At 39.8% G+C, this 21,137-nt stretch overlaps 1 long non-coding RNA gene across 4 annotated transcripts in view; it reads left to right on the top strand.

Moving 5' to 3' along the window:
- LOC310917867 overlaps nt 1-20,180 on the top strand; it is a 41,956-nt gene extending 21,776 nt beyond the window's left edge. For 3 of the 4 annotated variants that reach the window (XR_014591506.1, XR_014591507.1, XR_014591508.1), the window contains 2 exons: nt 11,339-11,614; nt 12,293-15,091. This is a non-coding gene — a long non-coding RNA (uncharacterized lncRNA). The other variant, XR_014591505.1, reaches the window with a different exon arrangement.
- The last annotated feature ends 957 nt before the right edge of the window (nt 20,181-21,137 follow it).

Below are 21,137 nucleotides of genomic sequence, written 5' to 3' on the forward strand. Positions count from 1 at the left end.
TAACAGGGACTGCACAAGCATAAAAGAATTATTGTGGCTTGGGGGGGAGGAGCTGAAGCAGCAAAGTAGAAGAGCAAACAATGGACTGATGCAGCCCATAGACAATATTCTCTGATTCAGCAGCTTGTGAAGTGGTTAATTGGCATTGATTGTGTTGTTAGTTAAACAAGAATATTTGATTTTACATGCAGGATGTAGACAAGGTTAGAACTTCCTTGCTAAACTTTATGGCTTATTCAGACATTGAAGCACCACTTGAAATCTCTGAGCAAGAGACTCAGAAAATAAAACCAGTCATAATAATAATGTATTTTATCTACTTGTTTAGTCCGTAAAATATAACTACAGAAGAAAATGGATGGATCACTCAGAACAGGACTTTCAGCTACATGAAAAAATTCGTAGATTTGAAGTTTTTGCCCTAGTGCTGAATGAAATCCAGAATATCTAATGAAAGTGAGATCAATTGAGAAGCTTGTGAGGCTGGCATTTGTGGACTCAGGGCTGTTCTTAAAATCAAATGCAGCAAGCTCAGTACCTCCTCTGTTGTAGATGAGATTTGACCTCTAGGCTTGATTTGTATTAGCTAGTAACTATTCTCTGCTTTTCACCTGAGAAAACTTCAGATTAAAATTGTAGGTCTCTGAAAACTTTCAATCCCAACTAATTGGCTTTTTTGGTTAGAAAAAGCTTAATTAAAAAATCCCCAACCAACCAGCTGCAGTTATAAGCCCTCTTATCTCATTACATGTGTGGGTCTTTCTTCCTCTCTGCATAAAACTTTGCAATCCAAGGCTCCATCAACAGGAAGACTGGTGTATATGTGTGTATGTGTGTGTGTGTGTGTGAGTTTAAAAGTGAAGAAAGATTAGCTCAACTAATGAGTGTAGCTGAGCTTAATTAAAATTAATAGTGAATTTAAAAATGAGAAAATAATTATGACAACAAGTAAAACAGCAAGATGAAGAAAGCAAGTGTACATTACAAAACTGCAGTGGGAAGCTGCCAGAAGACCTCGCTGAATGGATTCATGGATTGTAGAATCATTTAGGTCCAAAATCACTCCCAATATTTAAGAGTAAACAAAGCAGTCAGTTAACATGTCTCTGATGTCAAGCATAAAAGAGCTTGTCCCCTTAGGAATTGATGTAAGTGACAGCAAATGAGCTCCTGGTGTATGACATTGCTCTCTGGTGTGGTCAGAAGAGGAGGCAATGGGAGCAAAGGGGTTCCTGCCCTGCAGTGACTCTCCCTGACATTTCTGTGTAAGGTCTGAATCTAGGGGTCCAGTCGCAGGAATCCACATACAAAGTGTAGGACAGGAAATTTTCTCCCTGAAATGCTTTCCACAATAAAACTAAAAGGACTCCCAGGAGGACAGCTTGGGAAACATCCCCAGTGTTGCATCCTGATGGAACCCTGCTATGGATTATGGATTTCTGCCTTGGTGCCTCAGGTTTCTGCTTCAGCTGAGACAGCATCCAGACCTCCCACATATTTCCAGTTTTAGCTGATAATATACCAACAGGATGACAATGAAGAGCACTTTTCTAAGAGTAAGTTTTATCTTTCTTTCTCTCTAATTCTGGGCATTAGTCTGGTTGTGACAGGTCATTCCTTTGAAGCATTGTGAGTGACAAGCATTTAGCTGAGGTGCTCCTATCAAGATTCAAGCTGTTAAAAGTCTCTGTCAATCACCAAAAGTGAATCTTGCTCCTTCTGCTTATCTCTTTTAACAACTTCCTCAGGATCACAATTCTCTCCCAGTAGTTCATTCCACCAGATTTTCCTAAATATGGACAGTTGTGCAGATGACTCTGTGAAGCCTTTTAAAAGCTTCAACTAAGGGACTTGAAGAGAGCAGAGCTATTTCACAATCCCTCTGTTCCAGTTTTAGGCTCAGAGGATTCTCCTTGATAATTTGTAAACTAAATCCCAATTCTTCAGGAAGCTGTGGCATGCCAGACTAGGTGGGCTGTGAGGAGCCCTTGTATCCTGAATCTTATGTGCAGCCAGGGAATCTAGGAATTCACTGAAAACCTTTAATGTGATCTTCTTTCTCTAAACCTGAAGAAGGTTGGGAAATTTCCTGTCTACTGAAGTTCTTTAACAACAGGATTGCAGCATTTCCTGGAAGAAAGAGGAATGAAAAGCTATTAATTCTCTTCCATGCATTGCTGATTTGTTCATCTGGAGGAGATTTACATGGGCTGGTTCAGTGTCTCTCCATTCAGTCAAGAGTGACCTCAATGGCATTTCTAGTCGGCAAACTTGCTCTCATGGTCAGCTTCTTGTCATCCCTGATAAAACACCTGAAATACAGCTGTGCTTCACCAGAAACATCACAAAAGTCATTCATTTTATGCTATAGCCTTCCCATTTTAATTTGATACTCAACTTCATTATCCTGTAGTTTAGATGGGCACTTGATTACATTTTCATTAGTGGTGAGCTGTAGGTTACTGTCTCATTGTCATCTTGTTTTCATGCACACACCACCAAAAAACTGGATTCTTTTTCCATGCTTTTAAGATTTTACATAGGTATAAATTTCCTGATTATAACATTTGCTCCTCATTGAACGATAGGAATTATGATAATCTCCTGCTGTGCTATAGCATTCTTAACCAGGTAACGTGGAAGTCACTCTGCAGATTACAAACCTCATATATTTATGTGTTTCAGTACTATAGCCAAGTGAACCAAATGAGGGGGGGGGGGGGGGGGGGGGGGAACCCTCAGTCACCCCAGCCTGATTTATAGAAGTCTGGACTCAGAATCATGTTTTTCTATGTGTTCTGCAGTGGCTGGATGTCAGGGATCCTGGCTGAGCCTTTGGAACTCACCAGGAAAACACCTGTGGCTTCTGCAGCCCCTCTGCTGTGGGTGTGCAAGGGCAGGGTCACCCTCAGCTCTGATGTTTTCACAGTTATCAGCCTTAGAAATATAGCTGCTCTGATGCCATGGAGTGGGTTACTTCTGAAGCAGTGCCTATCAGCAGAGGAGTCCACAGCCACACCAACTCAAACTCCAAAGCCTTTGAAGTTTGCCCATCATAATTTTCAGCTGAGTTCCTCACTACTTTGAAATAAATAGTAATACTGACTAACACAAAATTGTTGAAATTTAAATTGCTTGTACACCCACAGACATGCAGTGGGTTTGGAGTTTGATGCACAAAAAGAAGTAATTCACAGCACTTTTACATAAACATTTTAAATACCTAAGTTAATACACAGTTTTTGATAAGAAATGAATTTAATACTATGTAACGCAGGCAGGACATGATAGGAAATTTTGCTTTTTGCTAAGAGGCACATAAATCTAAGGGAGAGCATAAATAAGAATCTGGAGAGCAGATTAAAAGAACCTGAAGAAAGAAACTTGGATTCTGAATCATGTCAGGGTTTTACAGAAAAATTATACATTTTCTGGTTCACAAGACATTTGTAAAACTTGCTCTGAGTCTAAAAGAAAATGGAGGCCAGTGCAGAAAGCACAAAAATACTTGTTACTGTTCTGGGCTAATGAACAGTTTGAAGATGCTAAATTTCTGCTCCATTTGCTTTGCTACTGAGTGATCTTTCTTTTAATTGCAAGCAATATTTTAAAATACCAGAATTGTTCACTGCATGCATTTTAAAAAGCTGAAATACAGTTTAGGTTTCATATTTTTGCACATTTTTAAACAAAAAATTATTTTACTGAAAAGGGAATTTTTGTCTTTCCAGTTAAAATGTAATGACATTGGAAATCTTGCACCCACACCCCCATTCTCCTTCAAGTCCTATTTGACTTCAGGTTTAGTGTAGACTGAATTCTCTTTGAAATAACAGATATGCATGATACACACTGAGCAAACCAGAAAAATAATATAATTGCTCTGTCATCAGAGCATAAGGGTGTGAAGCTGCCTTCCCATTGTTTGCAAGTTCTGCTCTGTGTCTTGAAAAATTTGGAACAGGTGCAACTAAGAGTAGAGCTTTTGTGTACCAAATCCAGCAGTATCATTAAATTCAATGTGACTCCATACTCCATCAATTATTTATTGAAATAAAATTCAAATATTTATTTATTTAGAAAAGAACCCAAATTATTTGTAAGGAATTGTAATCATAAGTGAATTTGGTGCTGGAACTCTCTTTTGCCTTCAAATCTAATGCAGACTGATTGTTAAAGGGCTTTTCCCTGTGGTTCACTAGTTCCAGCAACCATGTGGTTTTTCTGCCACCTTTTCTCTTTTAAATGAATTCCTGACTTTTGCTAATGCAGTATCCTTCAGAGATCCATAACTGAGTGAAAATGTAGTAATTTTTTCCTAATGCTGTGTTTGTCTAGTTGTGACGGGCCCAAGAAGCTCCACTCATTTTATGGATCTTGTTTTGGTAGCCTGTATAGAATTCAGATAAATGGGCTGTCCTACAATCTCAGTTTCCCTCTCAGTGCAGTTTTGTTTTCCTGTGAAGCTTCTGTGTGCAATACAGTTGTCAAGAAGTTATTGATCAGCTTGGAGTTATCTCACTGTTCCATACTCTGTTCCAGACTCTGCTTTCTACCTTTTTGTCATTCTTTTTTATTTGGTTAAAGTCTTCATAATAGTGGATATAGTATAGAAATTAGTGGTATTGCCACTGAAAATATTCACACCATCATTGAGAGCACCTGGTAAGTCAGATGGGGGAGGATAGTGAGTTTATCTGCTTATTTTCAGCAGTGACTTTTCTGAAGAGCACACGGGGTCCCTTTCTGTGACTATCACTTGTGCAGAGCAGCCATCTGGTGAGATTACCTCTGGTTTTCTCACCTCTACCATGATGTGGTCAGTCAAATAATACGTTTTAATTCTGTTCTGTGCATCTTTTTCCTAAAAATCCTGGCTATATCATGGATGTTTTCAGCTGATTGACTAGCTGGCAAAAAACGTTGGTGGTGTGCTCCATCTGCTTTATGTTCTCCAGGATCCAGTAGCAGTTGGTAGTGAGATGTCCAAGGCAGCAGTCCAGGCTTGCTTTGTGTCTGGTGGGTAGGATGGAAGGAAAGACATGGAGGGAGTGTTACATTTCCTCTGTCTCTGTACAAACAAGCAGGACACTTAAATACCTTTAGAAAGAATTTCACTTTGTGAAATTCACTTGTTACTTGAAAAGATATTAGAGAGACATTTTCCCAGAAAATTGTTCAAGTAGTCCTTTATTATATGTCTCCAGTCTTAAAAACTAGATAAATCTCATGCAGTTTAACTTTTTAATGAAATTATATGAACAGTTAATAAAAATGTGTTTCCATCACTCCTCCCACAGTGTCTCTGCCTTTTACGGACACTCAAATGAATTTATTACCCTGTGCTGGATGTGAGCCAGGACAGAAGAGGTGGGAATTGTAACTTGAACAAGATAATCTAGATAAATTTGCAAGTTTAGGAATATGTTAGTTTTAGATTCAGATCTTGTTTCTCTTCTGCAATTCATTAGGTTTATCCCCTCTTGTTTTTTGCAAATACAGTGTAGGTTTTTCCTTCATTTTTGGTTTGCTGGTTATGATGCATAGGGTGAGGCCTTGGGATTGAACTCTGGGTGTCTCAGGCATCCCCTGGGCAGCAGCAGCAAAACAAACCTCCTCAAGTCCCAGCCTTGCAGCTGTAAAACACTGAGAAAATGCTGCCTTTCCAAGTAGGTTTTTAGACCTTCTGCTAGGCCTTCTAACAAGCGTAGTGGCATGGTGGAGATATTTCTTGAAAATGGACTGAAACTATGAAGTCTCATTTCACCTGAACAGTTACTGGGATGGTCTTTAAATTGCCCCAGCTTGGGCAAAATTTGAACTGATGCCTCCTCCAAAGACAGAAGGCTCCATGTCTTATTGCCACTCCTCTGAATCATCCAGGTATTAAAATAGTAAAATCCAAGTTTCCATAGTGACTGTTCCCATTTAATATTTTACTTCTCCTGACCTCTATGTGCCTTTAGAGTTGCTATTGCTACACCATTTATTTTCTTCCACCAATTACACTGTATGACTGATGGTTAAAATACCAAACTCCAGAGACCTATTTTCCCCTCTGTATATGCCCATGGTGGCTTTAATGTTAATAGAAATCACATTTGTGGAGAAGCTTCATCAGTTTGTAATTTACTCCCTTCACACTGGAAATCAGAATCCAGTTTATTGGCATTACAAACTTTCCCTCCTGCCAGCCTTGGCCCTGTCCAGTCCTTGCTTGCCTCAAAGCCTCACAGTTTTCCTGGGGCTTGACCTGACTAGTACAAAACCAGGTCCTAAGACAGTCCAAAATTAAACCCTCCTTTGTGTGGCTGTTTGTACAGTTGCTGCCCTGAGAGTGCTCAGCTTGTGAACTTTGCTGACCTGAGGTCCGGGGAGAAACTCCTGGTTCAGCAAATCCTGAGAACCTTCTGCAGCAGATTTACCCCTGCTTGGGAGGGTGCACCATCCATTTGATACAACTGTGCAACTAATTTCCAGGGCCTGTCTTTGATAATGGGCTCAGTACACAATTGAAAGTACTTCCATTAGGGTAGAGAAAAATCTTGACACGGCACTGCTTCAAAGTGTTGAAAAAGGCAATTCCCTTTGTTTGTTTGGAATAAAAGTCTCTTAAAAGGAGATTTAGAACAAACCTGGAGGTCTGAGAGAACAACAGGGGAGATGTTTTCCTGACTGTATGGTATCGACTGAGCCTGAACCACCAGTTCAAGAAAAGCAGCACCTTTCACTGGAGATCAATGTATGCTCAGAACTGTTTGCTACCAGAAAGAACTGATTTGCTCCAATTAGGAAATCTGGAGCAGAAGTTAATCATGAAAATGAAATCAAACAAATAAGAACCCAAACACTCTAAAATTAAGGCACAGTCCTTGGGATTTTGGTAAAAAGAATTTTCTATTTTTAGGCTGTCCAAGACTTGAATCCAGTTTGAATTCTGCAGAAGGAATCTGCCACCGTTGAGGTACAGCTCAGTCCCAGTGAAAGAAGAGTCAAAAATCCACTCATTTAGGCCCAGCAGAGATACAGGTGATCACAGAAAATAAGTCTATCACACTGAACCCTTTGTCAAGTGATCAAGTGAAACCAGATATTCCTGCCAGCATTGCTTATGCTATACCCTTAGGACTGTGCCCCTACTATTCTTTGGCAGTTTTCTGGAACCTTAATACAAAGAAAGAAGGATGGATGAGATTCCCAGCCCAGACACAAATTTCTAAGCATAAATAGCCCCAGAAAATAGAGGTTTTGACTTAGGCATCCCACCCACAGCACAGAAGTGCCAGAAGCTGCCGTTCTCTCCTTGTGGCCTTTTCCTTGACAGATACATGTGTACTGCCCTTTGTGAATAGACACTTCTCCCTCTCAATCTGTTGCCTCAGCGCTCTCTATCCTGTGCTCCCACTTGTATGAGGCAGGAATTGATATATTTTTAACTTTGCATCTGTGTGGGTGCCTGTGACTGGCAGGCTGCCAGTGTCTGTTTTTTCTGAACCCTTGTCTTCAATCATTTTGGAAGTAAGCCTTGTAGGGAGACACTAAGCAGGGATGAAAAAGGATTTCAGCCTACCTGCTATGTGTGGCAGTAACTAATCACTTAAAAGGAAAATGTAGAGATAAAGTTCAGTGCAGAGTGGAATAGAGCAGAAAAATTCAATTTGTTCTTTTAAATCTCAGTTGTGAAACACTTCAAATAGGTGATTATGTATCCAAAACGAAAAACTACAGCCAGATTTCCTATGGGGCCAGATAACAGCCTGGCACCCTTCTGCTCTGGCTCCATTTCTATCACCTGGAAAGATTGTGGAAGCAAAGCAGCCAAACTGTCCATGTCAAATGACAGCTCTGCTAGGAGAGTGACTTATGTTTAAGTCAAATCATACTTTCCAGATGTGATTATTTAGCCCAGGCAGGGCAAATTATTGTTTTATCTCCTAAACTTGCTTCCAAACTAATAAGGTGCCTGTTTGTAAAGCAGCATTCTAACATCCAGTGTGGGCATTAATGTTATTTACAGAATATAGTGTGAAGACAGTAAATTCACAAGTCACTGAAAGCTCTATCTTCTCTCCAGGCAAGTTGGTTATCTAATGGAGATGTGATATGAAGCAAACAGAAAATCCAGGCATTATGGTATGAAGTTTACCATGTAGGTAAAAAGGAAAGAGTTCTATCATTAAAGGTATAATACATAGAAACGTGCTCTAACATGAAGGGGATACTCAGCATGAATCATGGTATTATTCAGATTGGAAAATACCTTTAAGATTTAAAATACCTTTAAGTTCAGCAGTGAACCCAGCTCTGACAAACCCTCCACTGAGCCATGTCCCTAAGCACCACACCTCCACACCTTTTAAGTCCCTGCAGAAATGATGAGTTCACCACCTCATTGAGAAGCCTTTTCCAATGCTTGATCAACCTTTCAGTGAAGTAATTTTTCCTTACTGTCCAATCTAAACCTCCGCTGGCAGAGTTTGAGGCCATTTCCTCTTGCCCACCAATTTCTTGGGAAAAGAGACCCAACCTTGCTACAGCCAGCTCTCAGGGAGGTGTGGAGAGCAATAAGTCCCTTCCCCTTCTCCCAGCTTAGGGGGCTGAAATGTCTCCCTAGAAAACCTCTATCCACTGAAACACTTTTTGATAGCAGCTTAACCCCCTCCCCCTCCTTTCAGCAGACTTGCTGTGCGGTCCAGTATTCCCACCTTAGGGAATACTGGAGTCACTCTGTTTGCTGCAATGAGTTTTAAATGGTCACTGTTGCTTCAGAGCATGAGGAACATGAATGGTGGAAGATACTCAGCCTTTACTGTGCCTGTAGCTCAGGTTCCCTTGGTTATCTTCAGTAACACCTCTTTGTCCCTGTTCCTGTATCTGGAATAACAGGAATATATTGCTGTTTCATAAAACACCAATATAAAAGCACTTGAGAAACAATAATGAAGTATTTCAGCTGTTTAACCGTGCATGAAGTCCAGTAGACACAGTATGGTTACTTTTGTTTTAATTGGAATAACAGCACAAAGGTGTTAGAAGGGTTAATAGTGGCTATGAAACACTCTGGAGCTGTAATATGCTAATTTTTCATACCTGGGTATAATTGCTTTGTATTCTTTCATATTCTTAATTGTGACCTATTTTTGTCACAAATCTGTTTTGGAATATTCTATATGGAGTGAAATTTTACAGCTCTTTTGTCTTTTTTTCTGTGCTAAGCCTTCTAGGCTGAGCATATTTCTCTGCTGTGCTCTAATGCTCTTCTTTATCTTCAGGGCATTAGGTGTATTTGTCATAAAATTGAAGAGCATCTGATACAAATAAAGTTTCTTATCCTTTTAAACCATGGGAAGATGTATTGAATGTAATGTGTGGTTTTGCAAGTCTTGTATCTCTCCAGTATGTGTTGCCTGCTGCCATCAGGTCTCAGATGTCTTGTGCTGTATTTAAAAAAAAAGGCCTCTCTAAATTTGGTTACTTTTAATATTGGGGACATCTTGTTTTATATTGCTCAATCACATGTTTTTACTGTTCAACTCAGTTCACTTCTCTGTGTGATAAAAGTAACAGATCTATGTGCTTGTCTAAATTAGTAAACACAATCTTAGTAATTAAACTGGGAAAACAATACTTAATTTTGCTAGTTTACTGTAATAAACTGCCAATACAGAAGGCAAAAGCCGTTCCCTCTGCTGCACACTGTATGTGGCCAGTAGACTGGCCCAGTAAGTCAGCTGAAATAATTTCATTGACTTTAGATTAGGCTCAGTGTTATTTGTCTGTCACGAGACCAAGATTTAGAGCAATGGCAGGATTTGTGCTGAATCATCAGTAGGTGATGTCCAGTTTATTACAATTTATTGGGAGGTGAAGCCTTTGAGCACAGGGTGTTTGTCCTCTCCCGTCACTGCCTGTCTTAGCTCTGGCAAGGAGTCAGGCCTTGTCACAGTGGTTCAAGATGTGCTGCAGAAATGGGAAAGCTCCAGGAGGTTGGCATGGTCACTAAGGCAAGTGAGAAGGTGGCCTTTCATCATCTGCTGAAACTGAGGCAAGACGAATGCAGAATTTCACACTCCATGTTTTATATCTGAGTATACTGTTTCATGCATCCAGCTCTTTAATTTAGGTTTGTTGAAGGATTCTGGAACAGATAAAATTGTCTGTGGGAACTCTGAGGTGAGGACAGTGACTTTTGCCCTCACCACATCCCCTCCTACTGAGAACAGCTCTTGTACATCACTGACCACCAGAGAGGCTTTTCTCCACTGTGCTCTCTCCTGTACTTTGTACTCACACGAAACAATTTTGGCTCTGAGGGCTTCTGGCTGTGAAAACTCTAATGTAGCACAGCTGATTTTGTGGGGAAAAATTTAAACGACCAGTGACCATTAAACTTATGGACCTTGAAAGACAAATAAAATAGATTCATATCATACAAAAGATGACAAAACTTGAACATTGTTTCAGTTCATTGGGGGTTTATGCATTACTTGTTGAACTGGTTACTGTGACAACAGAAAGTAGATTGAAAATTATAGAGAAAATAAAGGGTGAATGGGAGAGGGCCTCCTCTTTGTCCTTGTAAACCAGTGAGCAGCCAGTCCTCTCCCATCTGTCACTGCTTCTGAAGCCCATGCCATGAGGTGTATGAGGCACTTTTTCCCTACCTTTGAAGAGCTGCATTTCCACTTACAAGGATGTAAACTCCTTGTAAAAACACAGAAAGCAAAAGATCATGTTAAAATTATCAGTGAGTCATTTTCTTCATTGACAGAGTCTAGTTTCAGGAAGTATTTAACAAAGAACAGATAAATCTAAGATCATAAAAAAGTAATTCCCTATTTTTTTTCTACTTAGCCTAATTTAGACTAGCTCAGAGGACTTTCTTTAATTATTTGATATCATAACACAGAAATGTGTTTAGCCTTACCAAAAAAAAAAAAAATCTCAGAGATGAATCACTGAAATAATTGATCTATTTAAGTTCTGCTTCAGATGTATTTCAAGGGCATAAGTTATTTCTACTTGTCACTAAAAAGACTTAGTGCATTGCTACAATTAATTATTTGATTGATATTAAAGTGGAATGAAATTTTTGCCCTCTCAATTGTGTGTGGGTTTTCTTAATGTGGTGTTTAATTCTGTGAGGACTTTGCAGTTATATCTGTTAGCTCTTAGTTTGGAAACTGAATCCTGAACCCCTGACTAGTAATGAACTTGAATTTGAAGGCATTACATGAAAACTAATTTTTGGAGGTTTGGATGGATAAAAAAGGAAATTAAAAGCACACAATAGTGCAAACCACATGACTTACAAAAGCTAAAACACTTGTTTTTCCAGGCCAGTAGAGATTGCCATGTGCAGAGAGATGAGCAGTTTTCACCATAGATCATTTCTGAAAGTGTCAGCACCGTGCCCTGTCTTGGAGACACAGCAGCAACACCTTTCCCATAAATCTCAGGGCACCTCTACTTGGAGATGGGAAAACCAGAGGATGGGGAGCTGAAGTGACATTTGGGACATCACCCAGCAGCCGAGACAGAGAATCCAGACCTTTGGAACACTTCAGTGCTGGAAGGACACGTCACAAAGCCTTTGTCCAGTCCTCTCTGAAAGGTTTGCTGTAGAAGTTTCCTCCTGGCCTGCAGCAGTTTGTGGCAGCCATCAGAGACAGTGCACTGCTGATTTAACTCACCTTGTTCAGGCAGATTTCTAACTTGCCTTGGAGCCTGATGCCTCTAAAACAGGGAGCTGAGTGTCACCCTCAGTGTGTAAATTCACCTTAGATGGAGAAAAGAACTGGGCCACATTTGTCTAATCTTTTTGTGACTACTAAGTGCTTGGTCTCAGTGACCTACTGCAGTTCTGACTTGACAGGTTAATTATAAGTTATATGGAAAAAAAGTATTTATTAACTTTAAACTTTATTGCACTTCAACTTCACTTGCTTGTTCCCTTATTCTTGTTTTAGTAGAAGGTAGATAGGAGCCCCACATTTATCTTACTATTTCTTCTGTCATGTCCACTATCCCTAAATTAAGTACTGCACATTTTCTGTATTTCTATCTTACACAACAAAATATATTGAATTCTTGTGAGGGGAAGAAAGGACCATGCTCTCATTAGACAGATGTCATTTGAAAGGGCCAGGGCTATGTTTCAACATTGTCAATCTGCAGCTGTAGATAGGCTCAAGCTCTGTCTTTCCATGATTATACCTCTGAGGCAAAGGCTGAATAGGAAGCAGTTATGTCTGTAGAGAAAACAAATGACACTTTGTCCTATCATTTGCAGGCTGTGAAATCTCTTTAGTCCAAACTGAGAACAGAATGCCATCCTGAGAGCAAGAAACCCATTCAAAGAGCCATTTGGAAATGCTTCTGAACCAGCCACGTCCACCCTCTCCCAGTTACAGAATCCACTCTGAGTCCCTGGCAGAGGCAATGGAGTTGCCATCCCACAAGGATTGCCAGGCTGGAGCTGTGCGGAGCAGGGGCTGGGGATCAGGAAAAGCCTTGTATCCACACCCTGGATGCCACCCAGGATGTTTGGGGGAGCAGGGGAAGGGAGGGCCCCATGTCCCCAGTGGGAGAGCTGGCACAGAGCTCTCCTGTGCTCAGGAAGAGGAGGTGACAACTGCAGGGTTACTGCACTAAGCTGGATATCAGGGAGGCCCAGCCTGTTCTTTCTGAGGGAATCAATGGTCTTCATCTCCTTTGGCACTGCCATTTCTAATACTTTCTTCAGGGAGAGCTCCACTACAGCTCTATCCATGTCCTAATGCACCCTCACTCTTGCAGACCAAATCTCTGCCTCTTTTTTTCTGCTGTCAGTATCTGAGTGGCATTTCTTCCACCACCAATGAGACCTTTAGCTTTGTTGGTCCTGCCCTTTGTTCATCTCAGGAATGGTTGATACTTTCATTCTCGAATGTGTTCTGAATTTGGCTTGCAGTGAGCATTTAAACCTATGGTACATGTGTTTATTTATTGCCCTCTTTGGTAAGGAACACTGAGCCTCTGGAATGCAGTGCTGCTTGTCCCATGCTGTGTGGGAGAAGCAGTTTTTGCAGTACCAAAATTCACTGCAGCACCAAAGAGCCAATTTGGATTCTCCCAAGGCAGATAACCTGCTAGAGAATCAGTTGGAGCAATTCACAGTTGCAGAAGATGTGTAGAAGCATTTGATATCAGGGACAAGGTACTCTGCAAACCTGAGATATTCTAGAATATGTGGTTTTATTGCAAGGGTCATGGGTAGAAAGGGCCTTCCCTTCAGCCACCAGCCTCAGCTGAAGCGAAATCCCAGAGAGAGAACGAGAGAGAGAGCAAGAGGGTAAGCTGGCAAGAAGAGGGGAGAGAGCTAGAGCAACGTGGCAGGGGTCAGAGTGCAGGGGGAAGAGAACAGAGGTAAGAGCAGGGAAAGGAGAGTGAGGTCTAGAGAGAAAGAGCAGAGGAGAGCCAAGAGAACAGGGACCGGAGAGTGAAGAGGGCAAAGAGAGAAGAGAAGAGAGGCGAAAGGTAGGAGAGCCAAGACAAGAGAGTGAGGTCCTGGTTACAATACATTATATCTGCTTTTGTGATGAATATTCTAATTTACAGTGACCAACCAATACAAGACACAAAACCCTATAGAATCTACATACAGCCTATAAGAACTACTACATTACCATGTGTTATATTTTAAACTCTAAAAACTACTCTTTAGACTTTTCTGTTTTGCTACATTGACCTTTGGATCCCTTAGCCAGCAGAAAGGTATTCTTCAATCAAAAGGGATTCTCCTTCAGCTGGCTAGGCTATTGTCTTTAGGTTATATAGTAACTAAGACTCGGTATCCTACAACTCAAAGTAAGCTTCCATTTCTATCTTCATTACAGGTTTCATATTTTCAGAATCTTTTGCTAAGCAATCATATTTATAAGGTTTCCCTGATTAATCTTTCCCAACAAAGATGCATTATTGCAATTAACAGAGTCTCCTTAGAAACTAATGTATTGTCAATATTAATAGAACTCATTCAGTGCTGTATGGTATTTTCTATGCCATTCTTCACAAAAATGCTTGGATATGAAGTACTTAGGCTTAATAAAATTGCATCCTCTTGCATTAATAAGTAAATGCCTTATGTTACACCAGAGCTCAGGTCAATATTTATTTGCCACGGAATTTCATTACCCAGCAGGCACACAAGTAGATAAAGTTGACTACCCCAGCTGTAGTTGTTCTATTTCATAGGCTGGCTTTGCTGTTCTTTAACCTCTACCATAAGGCCGAAGCCAGGATGTTGTGAGGAGGAGAAACAGGGAGACGAGGCTGGAAGGGGGAATATTCAGAATGCAGGGAAAAAGTGGAACGGCACATGTCATGTCAGCTGAGACTGCCAAGTCCTAGAGTTCATGGAATTGCTGGTAGCTGGGAGGGAAGAATGCACAAGGTTTCATCCTTCTGGCCACCACAGAGAACAGCAGATAATTCTTCCAGAACTTGCAGGTTTTCTTTCATTTGAAATCCTCCTTAATCAGGTACTATGAGCTTCTGAGTAATAGTTTAGAAAATTCCGTTTTCCATTTACTCTTATCCTTGTTTCCCAGTTTTTTTATAATTTTCTGTGTTATAGCAGAAAATGCTGCTTCTCCCTTCTAAAAAAATACCAATTTTGACTATATCATTGTGGTTGTTTAAAATGTAATTATTTTATTTGTTGTTTGTGCTGTATTTAGAAATCTTGCTAAGACAGGAAATTATAAAAACTAAAAGAAGTGCTGCTGCTTCTTGGCCATGATGGTTTTGCCTCTATCTACTTTTGTTCAGTAGACAAATTCTCAGTGTCTTAATTCAAAATTGTTTGCATTTCATGAAATAACAAATCCCCAAATCTTGTGGTTGTACAAACATATACTTGCACTTCCTCCATTTCTCTAATTTTGCTGGGTATCTCTGCAGACTCCTGTTCTGCTGCAGGTAGACAAAACCTTCCTTCCCAGCCTGCAGTCAAACTGACAGCAATAGATAGAGTGCAGATCCTCCATGTTCTTTTCAGTTAGGATGAACGGGAAAATACTGGCACAAAGCCATTCTTTCTGTTTTTTACTTGTAGGTCACCTTTGGGGGTAAAAAAAAGTCTGTCTTGGGTGTGTGAAATGACAGGCTTGTCCAACATAAGCCTGAGCAGCTGTGAAGATCAGCCTGCAGGCCTGGAGGAGATGGCTTGCCATATGGGATTCCCAGAGCTCTTCCTGCACCTACAGCAGCAAACATGCACAAAATGCTGATGGGAAGAGGAGGCACTAATTGCTTCTGAACTTCACTGGTCAAAAGTTTACTTTCCATTTCCAGCAAAGTCATCATTCAGTGAACCTTCATAATGCTTTTGAGCTGAACCCAGCCTTTAGAGAAGTAATAAGCACTAAGGAAGAGCTAAGGAAAACAGAAGCAAAGTGATGAATTTTATCTTGCATTGGATGAAACTCTTCTGTCTTTGAAAAAAAACCCCAACCCACTGCCTTTTTCTTTTCCTAGGGAAAAAAACCCACTATGGTTTGCGTATTTCGATTATTTTGAAGCTCTTTCTTTCATGAGGAGGCAAAGATGAAACTCCACTGAGCTAATCATTGTTTCCCAAAAGTTCAGTTTAGCTCCTATCATCTTTTTTTTTCTTTTCTTTCTCTTCTCTAAATTTCCCCTCTGGTCTCTTCCTGTGTTGCTCTCATGCTGCCTCCTGCCCAATGCTCTTTTGAAGTAAATTTAGTGGGACAGTGGAGACGTCACTAAGGACAAATGCAGAGTGAGGAGACTGACTTATTTTAACAAACAGGCTCAGATCTCCATCATATTGAGTGATTCCTGAAGCACTGCAAAATCTGACACTCTATGTGCACAGATAGCTCAATTGTAATGTGATATAAAAGAAAAATCTGCTTAGTGTTCAAGTAGAAATTTGCACTTGGCTTGCAAAAAAAAAAAAAAAAAAAAAAAAAAAAAAAAAAAAAAAAAAAAAAAAAACAACACAAAAAAACCCCAAACCCACAAAAAAACCCAAACAACAAACAAACAAACAAACAAAAAAACCTCCTAATGAGGAATCATCCATCTTGATAGCTCAATTTCATTTCTTGCAGCTGGAGGGAAGCAGTTGTGTGCTTCCTTTGTTTACAGTGCCATGGAATGAAAGCAGTCACCCTCAGTGATGTGAGCTGCAATTAACAGATCCACGGCCACTTCCCCTCAGTAAAAGCCACAGTCCTGTGCTGGGCTGATATTTTATTCCTTTATTGCAATCAGCACAATGGATCTTTCTGTGGTCACTGCAGGTGTGTCCTGCCAGGTACAGAGTGGTGTGGCAGAAATTGGTGTGAGCAGGGGCTGAGCTGAGCTCCCTGCACAGCCCCAGCAGCCAGGTCCTTCTGCTCACTGTGCAATTACTCACCTTGTTCCACCCCAGTGCCCTGTGTAAATTCCTAATGAATCACCAGATGACTAAACAGAACAAATCTCCAGTGACATAAAATGCAAAACATACATTTTAATCAGTAACGTATTTAGATATCTGCTGAGTACATGTTTATGAGAAAGCTATTTATTTCTAATTCACTGAGAGGTGCTCTAGTGGAACTAATTGTGATAGATTATTTTCTTGGCTCTAACAATTTATCTGATGAATTTCGGCTACAGTTTTTCTTTGTCAATGGAGTTTGTCTGGATTTCTCTAAGTACATATATTATTTGTAGCTGTTTGCCAAATTGCTTTACCAATGGTTTTTGGTTTACCAATGGTTTTTGGTTTTCAGATCATTTGTGAGCTGTTTGCAGCCCAGTAGATGCCTATTCATAGGACAGCTATGTAATTTAGTTTGGATTAGTCACATGGTCTTTAACTGGATGAGCAGGACTTCAGATGTGATCTTCAGCCAGAATTAATTCAGATTTTGCTTCTTATGGCTACTTATTGATTCACTAGTGTTTCACGGCTGCTCCCTTTTTGTGCCAACATAATAACTAATAAATTTATTTATGGAAAGCAAGCATAAACTGGACATGAATAAACAAAGCTTATTCTGAGCCTGGGGATTTTCTAGGGGAAAAAGAGATCGGGGGAATTAAAAATAAATGATAGGCAAATATTTATGTTTGAAGAATCCTTCACTCCTGCTGAAACACATACAACACAGACACAGGTGTCTCTAAATAAATGGACAATATCCCTGATGGATTTACACTCAGAATTCCTCTCGGCTTCCACTGTCTAGAAATTGGCTGAAGGTTAAGTATAAAGACAAAAGGTCACCAGTTGTCACAAAATAAGTCATAACTATTACAATTTGTCATTTAACAACTTGAGAGACATTGAAGTAATGAATTCTCGATTACCCTTTCCTTGTAAATGCATTTTTGGCATGATAAGAGCATCACGTAGGAGTCAAATTTGTGAATATGACCCAGATAAGAAAAATTTCTGACACTTGGGCACTGCAAAATGAAAAGCTAACTTTTCCTGTAATGTCATTAACTCTTGAAACAGTCAAGGTTTATTTGAATGGAGAATCATCACAAGATAACTCTATTCTTGTCATTGGGTCATTTTTACCTTTGTTTGAGAGGTGTCATGCTCGATAGAAACCAACTGGAACTGAACTTGGTTTTGCAAATCGCTAATTTAATCTTTAGTTCTCATTTATCAGTCTAGAAAATAAGGTAATTGAAATACATAGTGAGCGTGAATTAAATGATGTAAATTATGGGAATGTTTGAAATTTGTGTAATAATTTTACATATTTCAGCCATCAGGAAGTATCCACAAGGCTTGTGAAGGGATTTATGATGTTGTGTTTTTCCACTCAGGAATACTCTTTAAGAATACCTGGCTATTTCTAGGAAGCCCCAGCCAGTGTTAATTATAGCTCTATTTTGTGGCAATGGCACCTGGTGGTTACTAGAAGCAGAGTTTATGCACTTCTTAATGCATCAGGGCACCACCAATATATTACCAGAGTAGGGGGTAATAACAAAACTTCCCTCTGAGCCAAGCAGCAGTGGGACCTAGGAGCTTGGTTGGTTTTTTCTGTCAGGCTGGGTGCACTTTTAAAGCACAGAGAACAGCTTTGCATTCTGAATAAGCTATGTTGGTCCCAGCAAAGTAGTTCAAATCCTTCAGCCTCTTCAAATTTTGAAATTAAACATATACTGCATTTTATTATATTTATTTAATTATATTTATTGTATTTCTCATAGTGCTTTCTTGAATTTTGTTTTTGTATCCTAGAATATCAGTATGTATTTTCTAGTAGCTCAGATGTTTTCTCTAATACAAATCATGGAATCACATCAACAAAGAAAATTCATCTTTCTGCTTATTTGTATTCAGCTCACGAATGATAAAAATAGGTTTGAGAGATTCACATATAATGTTCATCAGATCTTAATGAATGTGTGAAGTGATTCCATCGCAAATGTGTACTTATAACTTCTGCACAAGGTCAGACTTTGTCAGCATTGATTGGGAACAGAATTAAAATGCCAGAAGTTGTCCAGTTTATCATCAAGCTGCTGAAACCATCTCCTCTTTGATATTTCAACAAAGAAGCCTCAGGCAATCACAGTAATTATTCAGAAAAGCAAATCTCAACTACTTTTAAATGCAAAATTCTCTGTCCTAGCCAAATGATTGTTAGCAAGGGATTACAGCATTATAGAACATACTTTGCCCTTCCTTATGCATGAATCAATCTTGTTTACATCTGACCAACAGAGAAAAACAAAGAAACTAATTCAGCCAAAAAATTCTAGAGATCAGGTTTCAATGCACAGCAGATGATGTCAATAAATACAAAATAATTCAGGACTTCAATAATACCTAGTTTTTAGCTGAAGCTTCTTGTGAGATAAATCAATACACTCCAATAAGACCAAAGTTTGCTCTATGATAACCTTCAAGTTACTTTGGTTAAAAAAAACCCAAAATATTCCTTCACCTGAAATAATCTTAAACATTGTAAGAGAAGTTTTTTCTTTCAAACTCAGATGCATAGATTTGAAAGCACATGAGCAAATGAGAGAGTTAAATGTGTTAAATCTATTTACTGATAGATCAGTAATGTGGGACTCTCTTTCACTGAAGCAAGTCTTCTTACATGCTATCAGAGTAGCTGAGAATAGAATAGAAAAATAGAATGCCAGGGCAAGAAAAAAATTTGTCACCCACAGCCTGCTCCTGCTACAAAGCAAGGCAAGAGAGGAACAACTGCAGCAGAGGAGACCTGGAGGGGCAAGTTCCATGGCAAACAAGGCTAGCACCTCCTAATCCTGCTGGTTTTATTGAAGGAAGTCTTCCCTATCTCTCCTCAAGGAAGGGCTTAGAGCAGGCAAATGACTGGAATTGAACTGCCAAAGCTGCCCTGAGAACAGGCTATAGGAATTTAGGACACATGGCTTGACCTCAGCTGAAGCTGGGCTCTCTATTCACACTCAGGGGCTCTGACAGGCTCGTGTGGGTCACCTTCTGCCCAGAGCAAGGCCTGGGCTCTGGACACACTGCAGTACCCAAGTGCTCCGTGCCAAGGACAGCCTGCTGTGGAGCATTCCCCTTCTAATGAGGGCAGATCTCCTACCTGATAGCTCTACATCACTCAACTGACTACTTCATTTAGGTCTAAATGGCCCTTCTGCCTGGAGAGAAGTGTTGGCTGCTGTCTTCATCTGTCATGGCCATCTGCTCTACCCTTTTTTTCTTCTCAGCGTGACTAAAGTAACTTACATATGAGAACAGATTGTGGGACACACATTAACCTCTTTAGAGACCATAAATGATCCCCCAGGAGCAGAGAGTGTACTGCTTAACTCTGATTCCCCTTCTCTTGCAAGCACACGTGCTATCTTATGTCACTGTTCCCACATCTGAGTGTTTCAGGCTTCTCAAGATAACTGTCTATCTAATTTTCTCTTTGGGGCATATTTTGCTTTCAGTTTTTACAGATTTCCCACTGATGTCAGGGAAAGCTCTGTGCACATGTTAAGGGCAGCCTATGTCCCACAGTCAATGCTTTCTTTTTTCCATGTCTTTTCTACTATCCTGGAATATCATCTTAAATCAAATGTATGTCATTAAAATGTAATAACATGCTGTGACTTTTGGAACACTGTCATTGCACTCACTGAATGAACTTAGACATACACAAGATATTGGCTTTACCTGATTAACACAATTATTTATATATTTTTAAATACTTGTTTTATAATAGTAAATACTTCCAAATCAATACTTCTGGTATCCAATTTTGTTTAATAACATAGCCCAACACTTAATTAGTGCCTCATAATCGTGTCAAAATCCTGCTAACACAGTAATACAATATGTGCTAAATGTTTTGTTGTTCTTATCCTGGCCTGCTGAAAAGGAAGCCATAATAAACATCTTTTATCATTAATATACTATGTAAGGAAATTGAACTCGGGCCCCATCATCTGGATACCGCTTTTGTGGAAACAGTAAGTGATGGTTATGTAAGTTTTCTAGGCCATCCAAATCCAGTCATCCCTAAGGATGTACTGGAGTATGTGTGTACAAGGTCAGGATTACAACATCCTTACTGAGCCTCTCTTTAGCTCTATCACATGCAGCTGTGTCTTGAAAATACTTTGGACCAGAGACTGTATTTTTCCATTTGTTTTTGGAGGATCTGTAGGAGCACTGCAAGCAAATGATAACAATTCCCAGTGAAACTCCTGCTTTTAGAGTAGTCCCATGGGATTTTCCTACCATCTCATGACAATGATGTTGCCCTATTTATTGACTGACTGGGGGGGATGTGCCTTTTGGAAATGGCTGAAAGACCACCCCAGCTGAACTCTAAGCAGCTATTCTATATAAACTGCATTATAAGACCTCCTAAAACAGCATGTTCTCCCTACACAAATAGTGCAGTGGGGCTGACAGAAACCACTCCAGGATGGGTTGGCTTTAATGTGTGCAACTTAGAGAATAGGTCATGTACAGGCACCAAGTCGCTTTTTTGTGCAGGATCACCCATTTTTATGGTAATTAATAAAGAAATCCTGGAAATAAGCAGAACAAGTCTAAAAAGAAATTATACTCATATTACCTTTCTCTTTTCATTTATGTATTGAGTTTCATTGCCACGGAT

The sequence above is a fragment of the Zosterops lateralis genome (genome assembly GCF_965231275.1).
Source record: "Zosterops lateralis genome assembly, chromosome: 21".
NCBI classification, from domain to species: Eukaryota; Metazoa; Chordata; class Aves; order Passeriformes; family Zosteropidae; genus Zosterops; species Zosterops lateralis.